This window comes from Corythoichthys intestinalis, chromosome 14 (genome assembly GCF_030265065.1).
Source record: "Corythoichthys intestinalis isolate RoL2023-P3 chromosome 14, ASM3026506v1, whole genome shotgun sequence".
In the NCBI taxonomy this organism is placed as follows: Eukaryota; Metazoa; Chordata; class Actinopteri; order Syngnathiformes; family Syngnathidae; genus Corythoichthys; species Corythoichthys intestinalis.
In genome coordinates, this window is record NC_080408.1 from 34067610 (window position 1) to 34087208 (window position 19599).

Below are 19599 nucleotides of genomic sequence, written 5' to 3' on the forward strand. Positions count from 1 at the left end.
GACAATGCTCCCTGTCCACCGAGAAGGCGGGAGTGGCCGCCTCCCTCGCCCGACACCGTGGTTGCCGACCGTTGAGGGCCCGTGATCGGGCAGCCATGCGCTCTCGTCTGCGTTTCGTGATTGTGTAGTGACTTCCACCCCCCCCTCTCGGGCATTTTCGTGTGCCCCGCCGAGAGAGCGCTATCCTCCATAAAAATAATTTGATGGGGCAGTAACATGTTTAAAACTTATCATAATTCTTACATTTTGAAGTGCTTAAAAACCATTTATAAATGATACTTTGGGGGGGGGGGAGTGAAAAAAAAACATGTCTTATATATATATATATATATATATATATACAGTATATATATATATATATATATAATATAAATATATATATATATATATATATATATATATATTATGGCTGTCAAACGATTAAAATTTTTAATCAAGTTAATTACAGCTTAAAAATTAATTAATCGTAATTAATCGCAATTAATCGCAATTCAAACCGTCTATAAAATATGCCATATTTTTCTGTAAATTATATATATGTTCTGTTAAATAAATTGTTGGAATGGAAAGATAAGACACAAGATGGATATATACATTCAACATACGGTACATAAGGACTGTAGTGGGCATTTCACTCTACTGTCATTTAAATCTGTCTATGCTGTCCTCACTCCGAAGCGTCTACTTTTTCCAAAGCTAGACAGCTAGTGAACGACGCCTTAATAATTCTTCTTCCTTTTTCATCTGATTTATTAATAAAATGGCCTCAAACCATTGTCCTCTTTAGACCGTCGTAAAACTACAAAATAAAAGTACACAAGCATTGCATTAGCAACAACGTTAGCTTAGCACGCTAAACAGGTTCACTAAACATAAACAAAAAGCGTCTCATACAAAAAATATAACATTTCGCTTACTAACATAATATGTACATTCTTTACAACAACCATACTTACGGACAAATCTTGTCCAAGGATCATATAAGCACAACATTATCAGCCCGAGACGTCGTGCAGCCATAATGAACTGGTAAGAAAACAATAAACCATGTCGCAAAGCTACCACAAGAGTTCGCTGTTGGACAGCATAAAAAGCCTTGCTGTAAAACTTACCATAAGGCAGAATACTTTCTGAGCGGGACATGTGCGTTAATTGCGTCAAATATTTTAACGTGATTAATTTAAAAAATTAATTACCGTGCGTTAACGCGTTAATTTTGACAGCCCTAATACATATACATATATATATATATATATATATATCTTTTTCCAATGAAAAATCTGAATAAATACATTGAACACGCACAAAAAAATTGGGGGCGCTACTTCGCGGTTTTCACTTATTGCGCGGGTTCTGGTCCCCATTAACCGCGAAAAACGAGGGATCACTGTATTTCTGAAAAGCTTTAAGAAGCAAGAATCATTTCCACCACTCGTCGGGCCGGAGTTGTGCCGACACCGGCCGTCAGCTCAAATCCAAGCCGAAAATAACGTGTCTCAGGCGGACGACGGGAGCGATGCGAGGCGCCCCCCTCCATCCGAGAGCATGACACTTAATTTGACTCAACAGTGCGTTTCTTCGTTTATATTACCGGTAAATACACAAGCTTGACGCCAATTTAATGGGAGACGGGCGGTAATTAATTTTTTTTAATTAATCACGTTAAAATATTTATTTATATATTATATATAAATAATATTACAGTGGTACCTCTACATACGATCGCTTCGACACACGAACTTTTCGACATCCGACGTAAAATTTGACTCGCCATTTGTTTCTACATCCGACGACATGCTCGAAATACGACGACAATGGCAGCACCGCAGACGAATGCACGGCGGATTTTCTTGTGTGACAAATCAACACAGGTTTCAGAAAAGGTTGGTACAGGTGGTGAAACAAGGAAAAAGTTGATGCTTACCTTCGAAATGAAGATGCAAATGACAGAAAAATATGAGCATGGGGTGGGCATCCGTGAAATGGCTCAACAATACATCTCCACGGTCCTCCTCCGACCATCGTTCGCCAGTCTTTATAAATTAAGCTGACAATTCTTATTGTCTCCAAAGAAATCGCCAGCTTCGCCACGTTTTCATCATTTCTTTTACAACTTATTCAACACAAAACGCCTGCTGTCTGCCGCAATTGATGGTGTTCTCAAGAGAACATTCATTCATTCATTCATTCATCTTCCATGCCGCTTCTTCCTCACATTCAAAGTGAAAGTGAAACTCAAGCTCACCGGTCTGTCTCTGGCACGTGAGCCCCGCGGTGCGTTCAGGTACACAAAAAAACGTCCGCCTTATTAGTACCCGATTCGTTACACTATTACAGGAATTATTATTATTCTTTTTATTACATTATTCCAATTTTGATTTATAATTTATTTGTTTTGCTACGTGTAATTGCCATTTGTAATAGCACCAGCAGTATTTTTTTAAGGATTTAGTGCAGGTTTTTGGGCTGTGGAACGAATTAATGGAATTATAATGTATTCCTATGGGAAAATCCTGCTCGACATACGACCATTTCGACTTACAAACAAGGTCCTGGAACGGATTAACTTCGTATGTAGAGGTACCACTGTATATATATTTATATATATTTTCGCGGGAGATTTGGCTAGCTCTGGCAGTGTTCAACGCAAGCTGCAAAGAATGGCAGTAACTTTATTATATCGCAAAATATGAACACGATTGAAACCATTACTCAACAAATTCAATCTGCTGGCAAATACAGGCAAGTGTGTATGCTGCGCTCTGGTCTGCCCTGGTGTGGATAAGGCCTGCTTTTTGTTTTCGCAGCTTTGCAATGCATCCTAATAAGGCTCTCCAAGCACTCCATGTACACGTAAGGAGTGCGCGCAATTGCAATAATAGAACGCAGTTTGGGCCGATGATTGGTTCTCGTCAGCGAAGCATCTCGAAGGATTTGCTGACTGTCCAAGTCTAACTTTTTTAAAGGACCGATTTCTGAAGTGCTCAGTTTACGTACTAAGTTAATCACAAGGTGGTAATAATAATAAATAAAATCGAGAATCGAAAAAAAAAGTCTCGGCCCAAAATCAGATTGTTGTTTTTTTTTCTTTTTTTTTTGCGTGAGAAATAGGGAATGGGACGTACTACGTCATTATTTGGATACGTGACCATGGTGGTAATATCCTTTACTTCCGGTCCAGCAGACTCAATGGGGATTGTCACGTGTGGTAGTGCTAAAATAATTCTTTCGGTGTATTAGAAAGAAATTATGGGTGTGTATTGTTGTGTTACCGGGTGCAACAGCATCTCCCACCCACGACAAAAAAGGGCAAGGAAAACTGGACTCACTTTTCACCGTTTTCCTGCATGGAGGACCAAATATCAGCTCACGAAGGCACGACGGATGGCTTGGGTCGCAGCTGTTCGAAGGAAGGAAGGAATTCGTTTAGCACTACCACACGTTAGAATCCCCGTTGAGTCTGCCGGACCGGAAGTAAAGGATATTACCAGCATGGTCAGTGACGTGCGGTCAGGGGAGGCAGGTGAGGCAGAGCCTCACCTGTCATCATGACAAAAAAATAATTATAGCATCAAATTTATATTAATATTTGTCCATTGCTCTTAATGTATGACTCATTTCAAACATTTTTTTATAGTCAAAATCGCTGAATTTGCCCATTTCCTGTTCAAATAACGAAATGAAACGAGAGGTGCGGCAGCAACTAGTAAAGCCTCACCTCTGATTGCGCAATCCATAACAAACTGGGTTGATACATGGAATTGGAGCATGCTGGTTGCCGTACATCTGCATGTCGCCATTATAATGTTTCCAGATACGTTTATTTGACCTGATTTTCCACAGTCTGGCTAATGTCTTTAACCCTTAAAGTTTAATGTTTGTTAGCGACGTATTTAGTTTTGCTGATGGGAAATAAAACCGCAGTGAAAAGGCACAGGTTGCGGCAGATAGTACGCTGCCGCACAGAAAGGGGGCGAACGTGAGCCAACAGGTAATGGCGCCAGGCGAATCAAGTGCACTGCGGCGAGCCGTTTTGTATTGTTTACTACGTCGACATCGGACTCCCAAAATGGAAGAGGATTATATATCCAAACTTTAAAAATTCTCAAAACTGGACTTTCAGTCAAAAGTGGACCTGATTAACAGAGGAAGACCAACGCCGGAGCTAAAAGGTTTGCTTCAAACTACGGGACAGTCTAAGATAACTCGCTCTTTTCAAACGGAGTGGTACACCCGAAAAGACTGGCTGTGTGGCTGTCCTTCGAAAAACTGCCTTTACTGCTTCCCATGCCTTTTGTTCTCAACTTGTGCCAATGTCTGGACTAACACGGGATATTGTGACATGAAAAATTTACCACGAAGTCTCAGCAAACATGAGAGATCGTACACTCACATTCAAAGCCAGACTGCTTTAAAAATTTTTGGAAGCTCAAGGATCGATTTGGCTTTGAACGAACAGCGGCGGCTCAACGTTAGCACCCACAATGCTAGGGTAAAGGAGAACCGCGAGATTTTGAAAGACCTCATTAATGCAACCTGCTTCTTAGCTAAGCAGGAGTTAGCATTTCGAGGTAACGATGAGAGGGCAAGCTCTACTAATCGTGGCAATTATGTCGAACTTTTATACGCTTTTGCTGAGAAAGATGAGAGGTTAGCTAGACATTTGGACACATCCACTGTGTTTTCTGGCTTGTCAAATAGAATACAGAACGATCTAATTGAAGCAATCGGTGATGTGATACAGTCGGAATAGGACCGATTCAGGACAACTTTCCTCCCTGGCGATCATCTCCATTGAGGCGGAGAGACTTTTAAAACTTTTAAAAGGAAAATAAGGAGGACTTTTACAACAAAGTAACTGAGGTTTTTGTGGCGAAGGGCAGGCGCATGGACTTCATCTACAAATAAAGGTAAGACCACAGTTTTCATTTTAATCTTAATATTTTAAAACTAAATTTTGGCCTTAAATAAAATATACTTTTTCTTTTCATGCTTTTTGTTGAGCAATCTGTATTAAATTGATTTAAGTATCAGATTCAAGTTTTAAAAACAACTGAATATTTCACAAAAGGTCAAAATTGAAATCTGTGGTTTTGTACACCACTCTGTACTCATTTATGTTGTATGAACTAAAGACTTGCGATGGAAATTCCAACACATGGAGAGTGTAGCGCAAATGCACGTTATTTTCTACCTTTACGTATCTGTAATATGTACCGTGTGTGTGTGTTTTGTGAAGAATGCTGATGAGATATGAAATAACCAGTAGTTAATTGAATAAGCTATCCTTTTTGGTTATATATTTGTAAATCTGACACTTAAGGAGTCAGTGCCTCACCAACCACGAACCTCACCGCACGTCACTGATGGGGGTGTATCCAAACAATGACGTAGTACGTCCCATTCCCTATTGGATGTGTGGCGTGTGTGCGTGAGAAAACAGCCAATTGCGTGTGTCTCACGCTTAAAGCGTGAGAGTTGGCAGCTTGATGTAGCCTAGCTATCACACTCCTCTTTTTTTAAGCTTTCTTCCGACTCCGAGTCCCCACTGGGAAATGACTAGAGCCGGATTAACTCCGGTGGCATAAAATACGTTTCGGGAGGTTTGGAAGTTGGCATTTTTTGACTATTATACAATAATTTAGCCCTGTTGTACTGAATAAATGCATTTCTAAAATTTCATACCCATTTAGTACAAGACTGTTTTTTGTCATGTCTGTCCAATTTTTTAGCAATTGGGGAAAAATACTTAGATACAAAGAATATCCTGTAAAAATATTGGATTAGATAAAAAAAAAAAAAAAAAAAACAATGATGAAATTTTACAGTATGCCCTAATAATCAGCCTCGTGTATGTGGTCGATCTGAATCTTCCTCCTCCTCCAAATACGACTCAAACATTTATGGCTGGATGCCACAGGCTTCCTCTGGATCAACAATATCACTTGAAAGATCCACACTTGAACCAGAATCTCTGAAAAATGCTTGCTCTTCCATTGGGCTGGACTATAAATGAGTTGAAATCGCTAATCCGCCAACGTTATCACCCAGATGGAGGCGCCAGAGCGCTATATTGACAGGATGAGCTAAACGGCAGATTCAAAGACTCATTTCTCGTCATCTGCGCTTTGCCAAATTGTTGTATATAGTCGAATCGTCTCAAAATATGATATTAATTTCAATAAAAATGCTATTTAAGATTTTTTTTAATCATGTCATAACCACTTTAAGTGGATTGGATGTCTGTCACAGTGAATGAGTTTCTAATTATCCACTAAATAGAAATCCCTTTTTTTTTGTCAGCACAGCTAATATTGTCACTTTATTATTGGCTAGGTTGTCATTACCAGGATCACGATAGGGAAAGTGCTTTTTCAGACCTTTTTCTTTTTATATACCTGTACATGATATTATTACTTATTAGTAACATGCATACATGCATCCGATGTTAACTTATTTCCTGTGTTACCATGTTGGAAATGGCAAAGATGCAACTAACTGATGGTTGTCCATCGGGAACCTGCCTCCACATGAAGACAGCAGTATAGGGACGACCCCCCCCCCCCACCCCCATTAAAAAAAAAATCAAGCAAATTTTCTTGTGAATGAGTTTCTACAGATTATCTGGAACATATTCAAAGCAAATTTAGGGAAGGGCAAATCAGTGACGTATTGGCTAGCGCATTGCCTCACAGTTCAGAAGTTGAGGGTTTGAATCTTAGCTAGGGTCTACTTGTGCAAAGTTTGTGTGTTCTGCCCGTGCTTGAGTTGGCCCTTGAATGGCAGCTTCCTTCCGTATTTCAAAAACATAAGCCTCTAATAATTACGTAGTCTAAATTGGCCATACTTTACCTATGAGTAGAGTATTTAGGTAGCTTAGAAAGTAGTTAAGTACATTTAAGGAATATTTAGATGACTTCAAGTTAGTGTTTTCATCACTTTGAGAGTATTTACAGTATGTAAATTTAAGAGTATTGGTATAACTTTTACGAATGATATGATTACGCCTAGTATTTGGATTTTCTCTGAGTTTATTCATAAATTTAAAAGTATTGTGTATTTATGTCCGGTTAAGAGCATTTAGATTATTTTATTAGTATTAGTATTTTATTAGATTTGGGAGTACAGTGATACCTCAGCTCACGAACGCTTAAGCTCACAAACTTTTCGCCTCAAGAACATTAAATTCGCGAGCATACTGTATAGTCTCTGCTGACGAACTAGTTTTCGGCGGACGAACCAAACCACGCGGTCGAACAGCGCCACGAGAAGCTGACGCATGCTCACGGCGTCCCAGTTCGTCCCCTCCCTTTCGTTGAGTGCGGACGTGGTTTGTGTTTGATAGACATTTTGGACCATATTGAGTGTACTTTTGCTATTATGGGACCGAAAAAGACCCCACCACAGGCTAGTGTTAAGCCTATGAAGACATTAAAGAAAATAAGGTATATTTTTGTGTAGTTTTAAGGCTTATTTAGTAGAAAATTATGTTTTATGGGGACCTGGGAATGGATTATTCTCATTTTAATGGTTTCTTATGGGAAATAAATGTTCGGAAGACGAACTTTTCGCCTTACACACACTTTCTGGGAACCAATTATGTTCGTGAGCTGAGGTATCACTGTATTTGTGTTATGTCTAAGAGTAGTTGAGTAGATTTACGGGGTTTCATGGAAAATATTTCAACCTTCTAAAAGCACTGAAATACAAAGAAAACTGATTTTGGCACAGTTATACCTATAACACACAATAAAACACTTACTGGTTGAATACACTTCCTGTAACAAGCCATACATGAGAAAATTTTAATTCAACATTGTATCTTTTCAATGATTTGCAAAATAACAGTTATCCGAAACACCAAGAAAGCCCGCCCGTCTCATCAGACCATAGGACATGGTTCCAGTAATCCATGTGCTTTGTTGACATGTCTTCAGCAAACTGTTTGCGGGCTTTCTTGTGTACCGTCTTCAGAACACTGGGGTGACACAAATTTGATGTCGAGTGCGGCGTATGGTCCAAGTACGAACAGACTGACCCCCCACCTCTTCAATCTCTGCAACAATGCTGACAGCACTCCTATAATGAGTCACATGACATTTTAGAGGGAGAATGACAAGTAGTACTCAATTTGGACATTTAGGGATGTACGTAGTTTCTAAGGGGTGTACTCACTTTTGTTGCCAAGAGTTTAGATATTAATGGCTATATTTTGAGTTATTTTGAGGGGAAAATAAATGAACTCTATTATACTGTATAAGCTGCACACAGACTACTTTTCATTGTGTCAAAGTGTCATTTTGTCAGTGTTGTCCCATGAAAAGATATACTTAAATATCTGCAGGAATGCGAGGGGTGTACTCACTTTTGTGATACACTGTACATTGGTGCCTCTATATACAAATATAATTCCAGGGCCTGGTTTGTAAATCGAAATGGTCTTATGTCGAGCGGGATTTTCCGATAAGAACACATTATAACTTGATTCATTCGTTCCACAGCTCAAAAATATTTGCTAAATCTTTCATAAATAATAAAGATATAAATAACACACATCAACCAAAATAAGTACAAATGACTTTCATTATGCACAGTGAAATGGAATATATTTTGAGTACACTGTAAAGATAACTGACTTTTTTGAAATATTAAGCGAAAAATAAGTAGCCTAAAATAAAGAAAATAAAAAATAGAATAAATAAAATAATTCCAAAGCAAGGGCGTAGGTTTGGTCTCACCATTGGTTGGCACGATATAACAGCATAACGTGCATGTACATTTTTTGCCGAGGACGGGACATTAATAAGACAAAACAGATTATTGAACGGGGGTCAGAGCCACATTTCTCAAGAATATGAACCTAATTAATTGATAGGCGAAATGATCAAAGCAAAATGAAACTGTATTGACTTATACTAACTTTTTTGTAAATTTGGTTCACGTGATACAATGTTCGATTCAAACTTTTGTTTTAAAAAACTACTAAAGAACATTTTGAAGGAAAGTCCCTTTATCGAAAAAAAAAAAAAAAAAAGGAAAGCCATCTAAGAATGAGTCCACTTTTGTGGGCCCTAGACTGAAACTAAAGTATTGGAATACAAAAGTGATTTTGGAAAAAAAATCTGAGATATCCAAGGACCGATTGACATCTGAGGCATCCAAAGTACTCTCATGAAATTCTGATGTGTGATTTCATTTCACTTTTCTTTCATGTCAGTTCATGTTCATGTCAGTATCCCTTGTTTGTCCACCCATTCTTGTGGCTTGCAGTCTGAAGCCACTGCGTTAAATTACGGTAATTCACATAATGCAAGCAATGCTCCAAATGAGGGTCAGCTAGCTTGCCTTCATTGATCCTTGCGGAGGCTGTCCTGACCGCAGTAGTTTTGCAGGTTATCAAGTTCACACAGATTAATGCTATGCTAACTGTGATGCAGGTCGGACTTAGTAGCAAAATTAGTGGTGTTCCCCCCACCTCCACAACATTGACGTCATTTTACATTTTACAAAAAAAAAAGTCTAATATCCCTCCTCTTTGAAGCGGGTGGAAGAGGCGCCACGTTGTATTTCTGTCGGCCAGGTTGTGTGAGTGTGCGTGTGTCTATGTGTTGGGAGGAGGGGACAGGGTGTCAAGTCACCAGCCAATCAAACATAATCAATCAAACTGAAAAAAAAAAAAAAAAAAAAAATGGACCGGCACATTCAGCATGTGAAAAGGGATAAATTTAAGTCTGTAAATAATGAAAATAATTCACTTAATAATGGTAGGGTCTATTCTATCCTTACAACATATGGGAAGACAATCGAAATTACCCATAAAACTGAACTCATTGTATAATGTAAATTAGGTGGCTTAAAAGTTGGTGGGGTCAATTTGAACATTCTGAAAAGTTGGTAGTGTTATGTCCCTACCATCCCTACGCAAACCTACGCCCTTGGTCCAAAGTGCACATTAACAGGGTTAGGGTTAGAACTCCGTGGAATAAGTAAATAATAAATACCGGTGGAAACGGACTTCGCTACACAAGCACTTTATTAGGCTTGTTGTTAACACTTGCGTATGTAAATCTGACATTAGTAGATTGGTTTGTTCTTGGAGATGCATATGGCAGTTTTTTTTTTGTTTTTTTTAACAAGGGGTTTTATCAATTGCCGTCATATTTTTGGGATCAAAGCACCAATCCGACACCAATCTTTTACCGAAGCGCCATATCGGCCCATCCCGACCTACTCTCGCCACTGGTTATACTTTATGACAACATATGACAGCATCCCTGAGAACAACCAAAATTGTGCTGTGGCACAAAATGAAAGCTTATTTATCAATCAGTTATTGATCAATTTATATGAAAATGTAAGGCATACACTTACAGTTTTACAACTACAATACAGTTTTGCCAAAAAGACATTAAAAAAAAAAAGTCTTCTATGACATCTTTCATGACCCGAAAATAAAAACTCATCATGTGATGGCTCGATAATGGCGTAACAGGAGCCATCTGATGGCACAAATGGGATAAAGACGTCTGTTCACGGCTTGACTTTAGACTTACTGGGGCTTTCCGCCATGAACCCATGCAACAAACAACCTTTGAATGCTTAATTTGGCTTTCTGTCTACATTTCAATGTGGCACATGATGGCTGATTCAAAAGCAGGCAGCAGCTCGACAAGAAGGCGGCGCCTTAAATGTGTTTTTTTGGAGCTTCATGCGGCCTGACGCCGCCCGACACACAAGCTGACTAATGAACATGCACACAGAGTTCTTGGCAGAATCTTTTCACTCCTTCACTAGTTTCATGACATTCTGAGCAGATGCAAGCTTCACAGCCACCCCCAGGACCTGCCAGGGTTTAGTGCCAGCTCGCACCACTCATAAGGAGGAATCAATAAGTGTTAAATTGGAGGGAAGTGCCACTGAGAGGACCAAAAGCCCCGAGGTTCCGCTTTTATCTTCAGCTTCAAGTTGATTGGAAAGAACACAACAGTGTCTGGTGCTCACTTTTAATACCTTTTGAGTATAGCAGACAAGCATCAGTCGCACTCTGAGTGAAGAGAAAAAAGCTGACAAACTCAGAATTGGAATACACCTTAAAAAAGAAAAAATCCTACAATCTGCCATTTGCATTCTGTCTGTAGACTGTCCTTTGCACACAGTACTCATTCGACTTCACAGTCTGTGATACCAATTTAATGGACCTAAGAAATGTCAAAACACTGAAAATGACTGCACAAATTTTACTTGTAGTAAGCCAAACTGGCACTCAAACCTCGCTGTCTTTTACCGTTTTATAGTTATTCACTTCAAAACAATGCATCTAGGAATGCCCACTTTTTTAAGCAATGCTTAGGTTTCTAGTGTTGCACTAATTAGTCCATGTTGACAGAATGACTAAATGGTCACATGGCAACAACAGAATAGAAAGCCTATGGACGGCATGCTAGCAGACTGCAAAAATCTGTAGCTCATTGTGGCTGTAGCATCCACTTCTGTTTGGAGATTTTTTTCAGTGGATGGGTTGAAGCCAGCTGAGAAAGGAAGACTACCCATACCAAATCAAATTTGAAGATGAGATCTTGTTCATGTCTCATTGACAACTCTGAGAAGTGAGAGGTTTTCTCATATTTGTCTCATGAGAAGTCTCACAGTGATTATTACATGAGGTCTTGAGCAATAGTTCTCTAGTGGCACGATTTCTCAATAATGTCTCACAGCTGTCTCCTTTCAAGATCTCACCAAGAGACAACTATGATATCTTGTGTTGATCTCAAATGTGTCTCAATTTGATTTCCTTACTTGGACTCACTATTTCAGTCATTCCTCAGTGAAAGATATGGCTGAGCAAAGTATTTTATTTCTTAAACTTGCCTCAAAGCTGCCTCTTTTACTGATCTCGCAAAGCAACGCTATATTGTGTTAGTTATAAATATTTCTCAATTTAATTTCCTTTCAGTCTGTAATTGCTCATTTTGAGTTCTCAAGATTCTTTCATTGTAAGAAAAGAGTAGTGTCTGCTCTGACATGTCCAATCACATCTTTATTCATCTCATGCCAAAATCTGCGAAAATAACACCATCATTTTTGAACGAAAACTGCATTTTTTCATAGTTAAACTGCACTGGATTATAGATCGCAGCTGTCCTCACTGAATTATGGGATATTTAAACCAAAAGATATTAACCAGTAACACTATTTGACAGTGGCATCATATGACTGTCATATGACCAAATGAACCACCATGATGGATTTGTGTCAAAACTATGGTCACCAATCATTTTAAAGTAACTTTTTGTACTGTAGTATTTAATAGCACCTTTAGGTTAGGTTTGGAAAAAATATCCTATCATATGTTAACTGTGATTCCGATGTGCTGGCCACTGTGGCCAGTCTTGCATCGTGTCATAAACACTTACTAATAACAAAGAAAAAGATCATTAAGCTAGAGTGTTTATTAAACGAGCTGTAGGCCCCGCTGGGGTAGGAACTCAAGCCCATGTCATGGTGATCTTTCCACTGTTCCTCACATGGGATAAGGTGCCATTTTCCTTCCACAATTAGCGCTGTGTGTTCAACCCAAAAAATTCAACCTTGGTTTAATCTATCTAAAGAATATTTTGCCAGCAGTCCAATGGAACGTCCGAGTGCTCTTATGCTAACTTGCAACAGTGTTTTTGAGACAGCAACAGCTTCCTCTATGAACCCCATGTCATGAGTTCTGTAAAGTGCTTTGGTATAACTCCGGCTGTGGTCAAAGCACTACATATTTCAGTTATTTCAGCAAGACGGCCTCTGCTTGGAAGAGAAGCAGCAGTGCTGAAATCTTTCCGTTTTCAGACAATTTGGCCAAATGTCATTTTTTCCAGCATTACACAAGTTTATATCTAAAGTTGTGATCACAACCCGATTGAGATGCTGTGACATGACCTTAAGAAAGCGGTTTACATGAGACATCTCAGGAATCTTTCTGAATGGCAGCAATGTTGTAAAGAGGAAGGCTTGATCTGAAACTACATGAGGTTATTGCCTCCGCAAGAGGGTGAACCAGGTATTAAATGAGAAGGTTACCTTGATTTTATGAAATTGTATAAATGTTTGTGTGGTGTTCGGTTAAGCAGCAGTTTTTATTCTTGTGAATTAGATGGTGATCAGTTTTATCACAAGAAATTCACCAATGGGATCAGTACATTTTGTAATGCTTATCGCAATCAAGGTTATGGGAAAGCAGGTCCTTCCCAAGGATACTTCGGGTGCCTGCTCACTAGCAGGGCACATAGAATATTTACACATTAACGTATAGTGGGGCAAATAAGTATTTAGTCAACCACTAATTGTGCAAGTTCTCCCACTTGAAAATATTAGAGAGGCCTGTAATTGTCAACATGGGTAAACCTCAACCATGAGAGACAGAATGTGGGGGAAAAAAAACAGAAAATCACATTGTTTGATTTTAAAGAATGTATTTGCAAATAATGGTGGAAAATAAGTATTTGGTCAATACCAAAAGTTCATCTCAATACTTTGTTATGTACCCTTTGTTGGCAATAACGGAGGCCAAACGTTTTCTGTAACTCTTCACAAGCTTTTCACACACTGTTGCTGGTATTTTGGCCCATTCCTCCATGCAGATATCCTCTAGAGCAGTGATGTGGAGTGATGGGGCTGTCGTTGGGCAACACGGACTTTCAACTCCCTCCACAGATTTTCTATGGGGTTGAGATCTGGAGACTGGCTAAGCCACTCCAGGACCTTGAAATGCTTTTTACAAAGCCACTCCCTTGTTGCCCTGGCTGTGTGTTTGGGATCATTGTCATGCTGAAAGACCCAGCCACGTCTCATCTTCAACGCCCTTGCTGATGGAAGGAGATTTTCACTCGAAATCTCTCGATACATTCATTCCCCATTCATTCTTTTCTTTACACAGATCAGTCATCTGGGTCCCTTTGCAGAAAAATAGCCCCAGTGCATGATGTTTCCACCCCCATGCTTCGCAGTGGGTATGGTGCAATTCAGTATTCTTTTTCCTCCAAACATGAGAACCTGTGTTTCTACCAAAAAGTTCTATTTTGGTTTCATCTGACCATAACACATTCTCCTAGTTCTCTTCTGGATCATCCAAATGCTCTCTAGCGAACCGCAGACGGGCCTGGACGTGTACTTTCTTCAGCAGGAGGACACGTTTGGCGGTGCAGGATTTGAGTCCCTGGCGGCATGGGGTGGCCTTTGTCAGCCTTTGTTACTGTGGTCTCTCTGTAGGTCATTAACTAGGTCCCCCCGTGTGGTTCTGGGATTTTTGCTCACCGTTCTTGTTATCATTTTGACGCAACGGGGTGAGGAGGGAGTTGAAAGTTCGTGTTGCCCAACGACCGCCCCAAAACATCACTGCTCTAGAGGAGATCTGCATGGAGGAATGGGCCAAAATACCAGCAACAGTGTGTGAAAAGCTTGTGAAGAGTTACAGAAAACGTTTGGGCTCCGTTATTGCCAACAAAGGGTACATAACAAAGTATTGAGATGAACTTTTGGTATTGACCAAATACTTATCTTCCACCATGATTTGCAAATAAATTCTTTAAAAATCAAACAATGTGATTTTTTGGGGGGGTTTTTTGTTCTACATTCTGTCTCTCATGGTTGAGGTTTACCCATGTTGACAATTACAGGCCTCTTTAATATTTTCAAGTGGGAGAACTTGCACAATTAGTGGTTGACTAAATACGTATTTGCCCCACTGTAAATTGAGAATTTTGTGTATTCATAGAATCAAACGTGGGACGTGAGCAAAAAGCTTGAGTACCCAGAGAAAACATTTTGTTTGAGGAGAACATACACTACCGTTCAAAAGTTCGGGGTCTAATCACTCCAAACTTTTGAACAGTAGGGTATCATATGGGATTTTTCATTTTGTACACTACGGTTCAAAAGTTTGGGGTCGCTTAGACCTCAAACTTTTGAACTTTTGAGTCAAACCTCAATGCAGTACCTCAAAGTGGGGCAGAGATGCAAACTTATACTCCATTGTGTTGCCCCAATTTTTAAAACTGGCCCACCTGTGTTGTGTGCAAGATTGAAAACAAAATCATGACTTCAATTTTGTGTGAACTTGTTTCACTCAGTTGTATTTTTATTCGGTAATTTACAAGCCAAATATGTGTGTATCTCTTAAACTTTGTTGAGTTAATAATCTTTGGTGGATCGTTCATGAATCACAGCCTTTAAAGCACAATGTAATGACCAGCATAATGGTGTTTTTGTTGCCTGTCCAAACCAATTAGAGGAGAAAAGGGGACTTTTTTCTATCAGGAACATTGGAAGGTACAATGAACAAACCTGTTAGATGTTGTAACCATGGGAACACCTGATTTGGACATTATTCACTGACCATGCATTTGCCGCAAGTGTGACATGTCTAACACATTTTAAACATATGCATTGAGGATTTTGACCTACAGTACAATAGTAGTTACAGCTGGTTTTGCTTGTGAAGATGGATAAATTTAGGCATTTGCAGTATATGAACTTGGAATATTTTATTGATGTAGTTTCAAAAACCTATCCTAAATTGAACTTGAGCTCTCGTATGAGATTGAAGATTCTTTGAACAGTGCCTCCTGACTTCATGACACTAATTGAAACAAATTAAGCCCAGTGGTTCAATTTCTATGCGGCTCATCTCATCACGTTGTGTTCTCATCCCACAATTAGGAAACCATTATGGTTATTACCCCATGAAGGGGTCAGTACCTGATGTGAGATACTAGCGTACCTTGCTTTCATGTTTGACACGCACATAACAATGTGTGCAGACACCGGCGTGCAAGCAGAAAGCGTGAAATCCATTGTGCAATACACATCCTGCAGGGAAAAATAAAAAGGCTTATATTCAGGACATCATGGGCAAGTTGGCGTGTGCGTGGCAAATGGCAAAACGGGGATGCTGCAGCCTGACAAAAAAAAAATGGGAAAGTGAATAACACCTGACTGTTCCTGTTTCAAATCATATGGGAAAACTTAAATTCCGTTTGAAAATAAGACCAATTTTTCACTTGAGTTTTCATTTAAACGCACATACTGGACTGTCTCAGAAAATTAGAATACACAATATTCTAATTTTTTGAGACAGTCCTGTGTATATATACAGGACTGTCTCAGGAAATTAGAATACACAATATTCTAATTTCCTGAGACAGTCACAATATTCTAATTTCCTGAGACAGTCAGGAAATTAGAATATTGTGTATTCTAATTTCCTGAGACAGTCCTGTATATATACACAGGACTGTCTCAAAAAATTAGAATATTGTGTATTCTAATTTTCTGAGACAGTCCAGTAGGGTGGCCATTTCCACAATACAAAAAGGAGGACACTTTGTGGGATTTAGTGAGGAAAGAAAAATTGCAACATCCAACACAAGCGTACGCCCCAAATCATGCAATTTTTTACATTACATTATTCATTCCTTCATTTACTGGACCGCTTATCCTCACAAGGGTCACGGGCGTGCAGGAACCGAGTCTAGCTGACATTGGGTGAAAGGCAGACTATGAACTGGTCGTCATTCCGTCACATACTGTACATGATAACAATGGTTTCATATAGGCATGTACGGGTATTATATTCTGAAAACCTTTAGCCAAAATAACAGTTTCACAGTATTACGGTGTTGCGATTACAGCTCTAAAATTTGTTACTTTGAGATATCTGGGGTGATTTTTTTTCCCATTGAACAGGATTTTTATTTTTTAAAACATGTTAGCAAATTGGAACATAAGTATAATGTCAAGTTAAAATAAATAAAAATAACAAAATATTCTAAATGAAATTAAAATGTAATTATACACACACTTTCTATCTCAACACAGACAGTTGCCAGAGAGAGAAAAAAACCCACCTGTTTTACCACTGCTAGACACACTACACACACTGGAGTTGGAAGGAAACGTCAATGACAGTGTTTACTAACCTTTAATTTTGTATAAATGTGAAATCATATTGGAGGTATTGCCTCCTCGGCAGCCACCCTCCGCAAACGTGTCACATAGCGGTTGGCCCTCCTCTAAGTTGCAGCCGTCTGTAATTTTTCTGTAGCCAAAGTATTCCCATTCCTCCAATTTCGTTTTCTTCAATGGGGAAAATGTTCAGGAGTTTCACCTCCTCCAGCCATTGTGTCGCACAGCTGACTCACTGACACTGAGCAACAACCGGTGGGGGAGGGTTGAGCCTTGCAGCTGCAACCGAGGGGTTTATCCATGCATTTTTTTGGACGTGAAAAATAGCTAATATCTTAGGGATGGTTTGACGGAAAATTTTTGCGGTTAAGAAACCTTGACGTTTTCATACCACGGTATACCTTGAGACCGGTAAGCGGCACATGTCTAGTTTCATTAAATCGTGATTCTAAGCTATGTTGTTCATCACAAGATAATTTATCTTTGATACACCAAGTCATGATGTAGCCTTCTGTGTAACAGATTCTTGACAATATTTTTACTATGCCAATGCATCCCTCTTGCAAAGTGTGGTGCTACAGTGCAGTGCATTTATGGTTTTAAATATGTGTATTTTCCTAATACTGGACAGATTTAAAAAAAAAAAAAAAAAAAAAAAAAAAAACTGCACTCCTCAAGGCAACACCCCCACCCCACCCCCCAAGAACTACATCAATACCAGATATACATAAGATATCGTTAAGATCAAAAGTTTAAAAAGAATTTTAAAAATCCCTGACCTATTTCAGTTATTTTGCATCTAATTTGGACACCAAAAATGTGATATGGAAAATCTGTCTCACTAAATCATGAATATTTTATTGGACATGTCAACTTATCAGAGTCACATGCACAATTAACATTTATGTTGATGAGGAAACAATTTCATGAGAAAAACAGTAATTGCGTCTTGAGTTTGGCCTCGTGAAAATCCTGTAATGAATGTTATGCTTGGTGTCCAGTTTCGCAACACCCGTTAACAAGGTCGTCAGGCCTGTTGAATGATCGATTGAAGCTCCATCCCTCTTGTGCTATTCATAAGACCAAATTGTGTCCCACATGGTGGCATCAATTGGTTGCATAAAGGGAATTGCCCCGTAATCAGAAACAAAAGTACATGTCCTGTATTGAGTTTGCAAGTTATGCGCTTTGTCCTGTATTACCATGAAACTCAAAAATAGAGTTTTTTTTTTTAAATAGCATCTGATTTGTAGAATGAATGAATAATGATCAGGTGCTTTCTAAGAATATGTAAGAAACATAGTCCCTGCCTCTCCTACTTTGTGACCAAAGAGTTGACAGAACACTCGAATGCGAGTCTGACAATACAAAATCAAAGTACTATCACTTTTCATGAAAATAACAAAAGACAACATAGCAGTATGGGAGACAAATAAATAAATAAAAAGCAGCATCAAAGTTTTTTTATTTTTTATTTTTTTGAGAGTTTTGTTTGTACATTTTTAGAGGCAAAAGAGTTTTTATTTATAAGTTTACAGTATGTTTGCACTTTTGTTACTGCACAAAATGCTTGCTTTGTATATTAACCCTCTGAGTTTTATGATCACGCCGGCGTGATCAATCATGTCGTGTCCTTAAAGCGCATACGACACGAGAAAAAGTCTTAAATGGCATTATTATGTGAATTAGAATCATATTTTGAGACGATTCGACTATATACAACAATTTAGCAAAGCACAGATGACGAGAAATTAGCCTTTTAATCTGCCAGTTAGCCACGCCTACCATTATAGGGCTTTAGCGTCCCCAACAGGTGGATGACGTCAGCGGTAGACTGGTCTCATCGATTTTACTATTCAGCCCATTGAGGGGGAATTATTCAGAACGAGGAAAACGCGACGAAGAAAGCCGCCAAATGTCATTGTTTCAGTCTCTCTACTCCAATATTTTACAGGATATTCTTTTTATCCAAGTATTTTTCCCCAATAGCAATATAAATGGCTTGAGAAGGACCAGTCAGCCCGTCGAGGGAGAACTATTCAGAACGAGGAAAACGCGACGAAGAGAGCAGCAAAATGTCATTGTTTCTGTCTCTTTACTTCAATATTTTTTTACAGGATATTCTTTTTATCCAAATATTTTTCCCCAATAGCTATATAAATGGCTTGAGAAAGACCAGTCAGCCCGTCGAGGGGCAACTATTCACAATGAGGAAAACGCGACGAAGAGAGCGGCAAAATGTCATTGTTTCTGTCTCTTTACTTCAATATTTTTACAGGATATTCTTTTTATCCAAGTATTTTTCCCCAATAGCTATATAAATGGCTTGAGAAGGACCAGTCAGCCCGTCGAGGGGGAACTATTCACAATGAGGAAAACGCGACGAAGAGAGCGGCAAAATGTCATTGTTTCTGTCTCTTTACTTCAATATTTTTACAGGATATTCTTTTTATCCAAGTATTTTCCCCAATTGCTAAATAAATGGCATGGTCATGACAAATAACAGTCTTGTGCTGAATGGAATATGAAATAATAAAAATGTATTTATTCAGGACGACATGGCAAAATTACTCCATAATGGTCAAAACTGTCGACTTCACCTTTACTGTCGCACCTCCCGAACTATATTTTATGACACCTAAATCGGACATA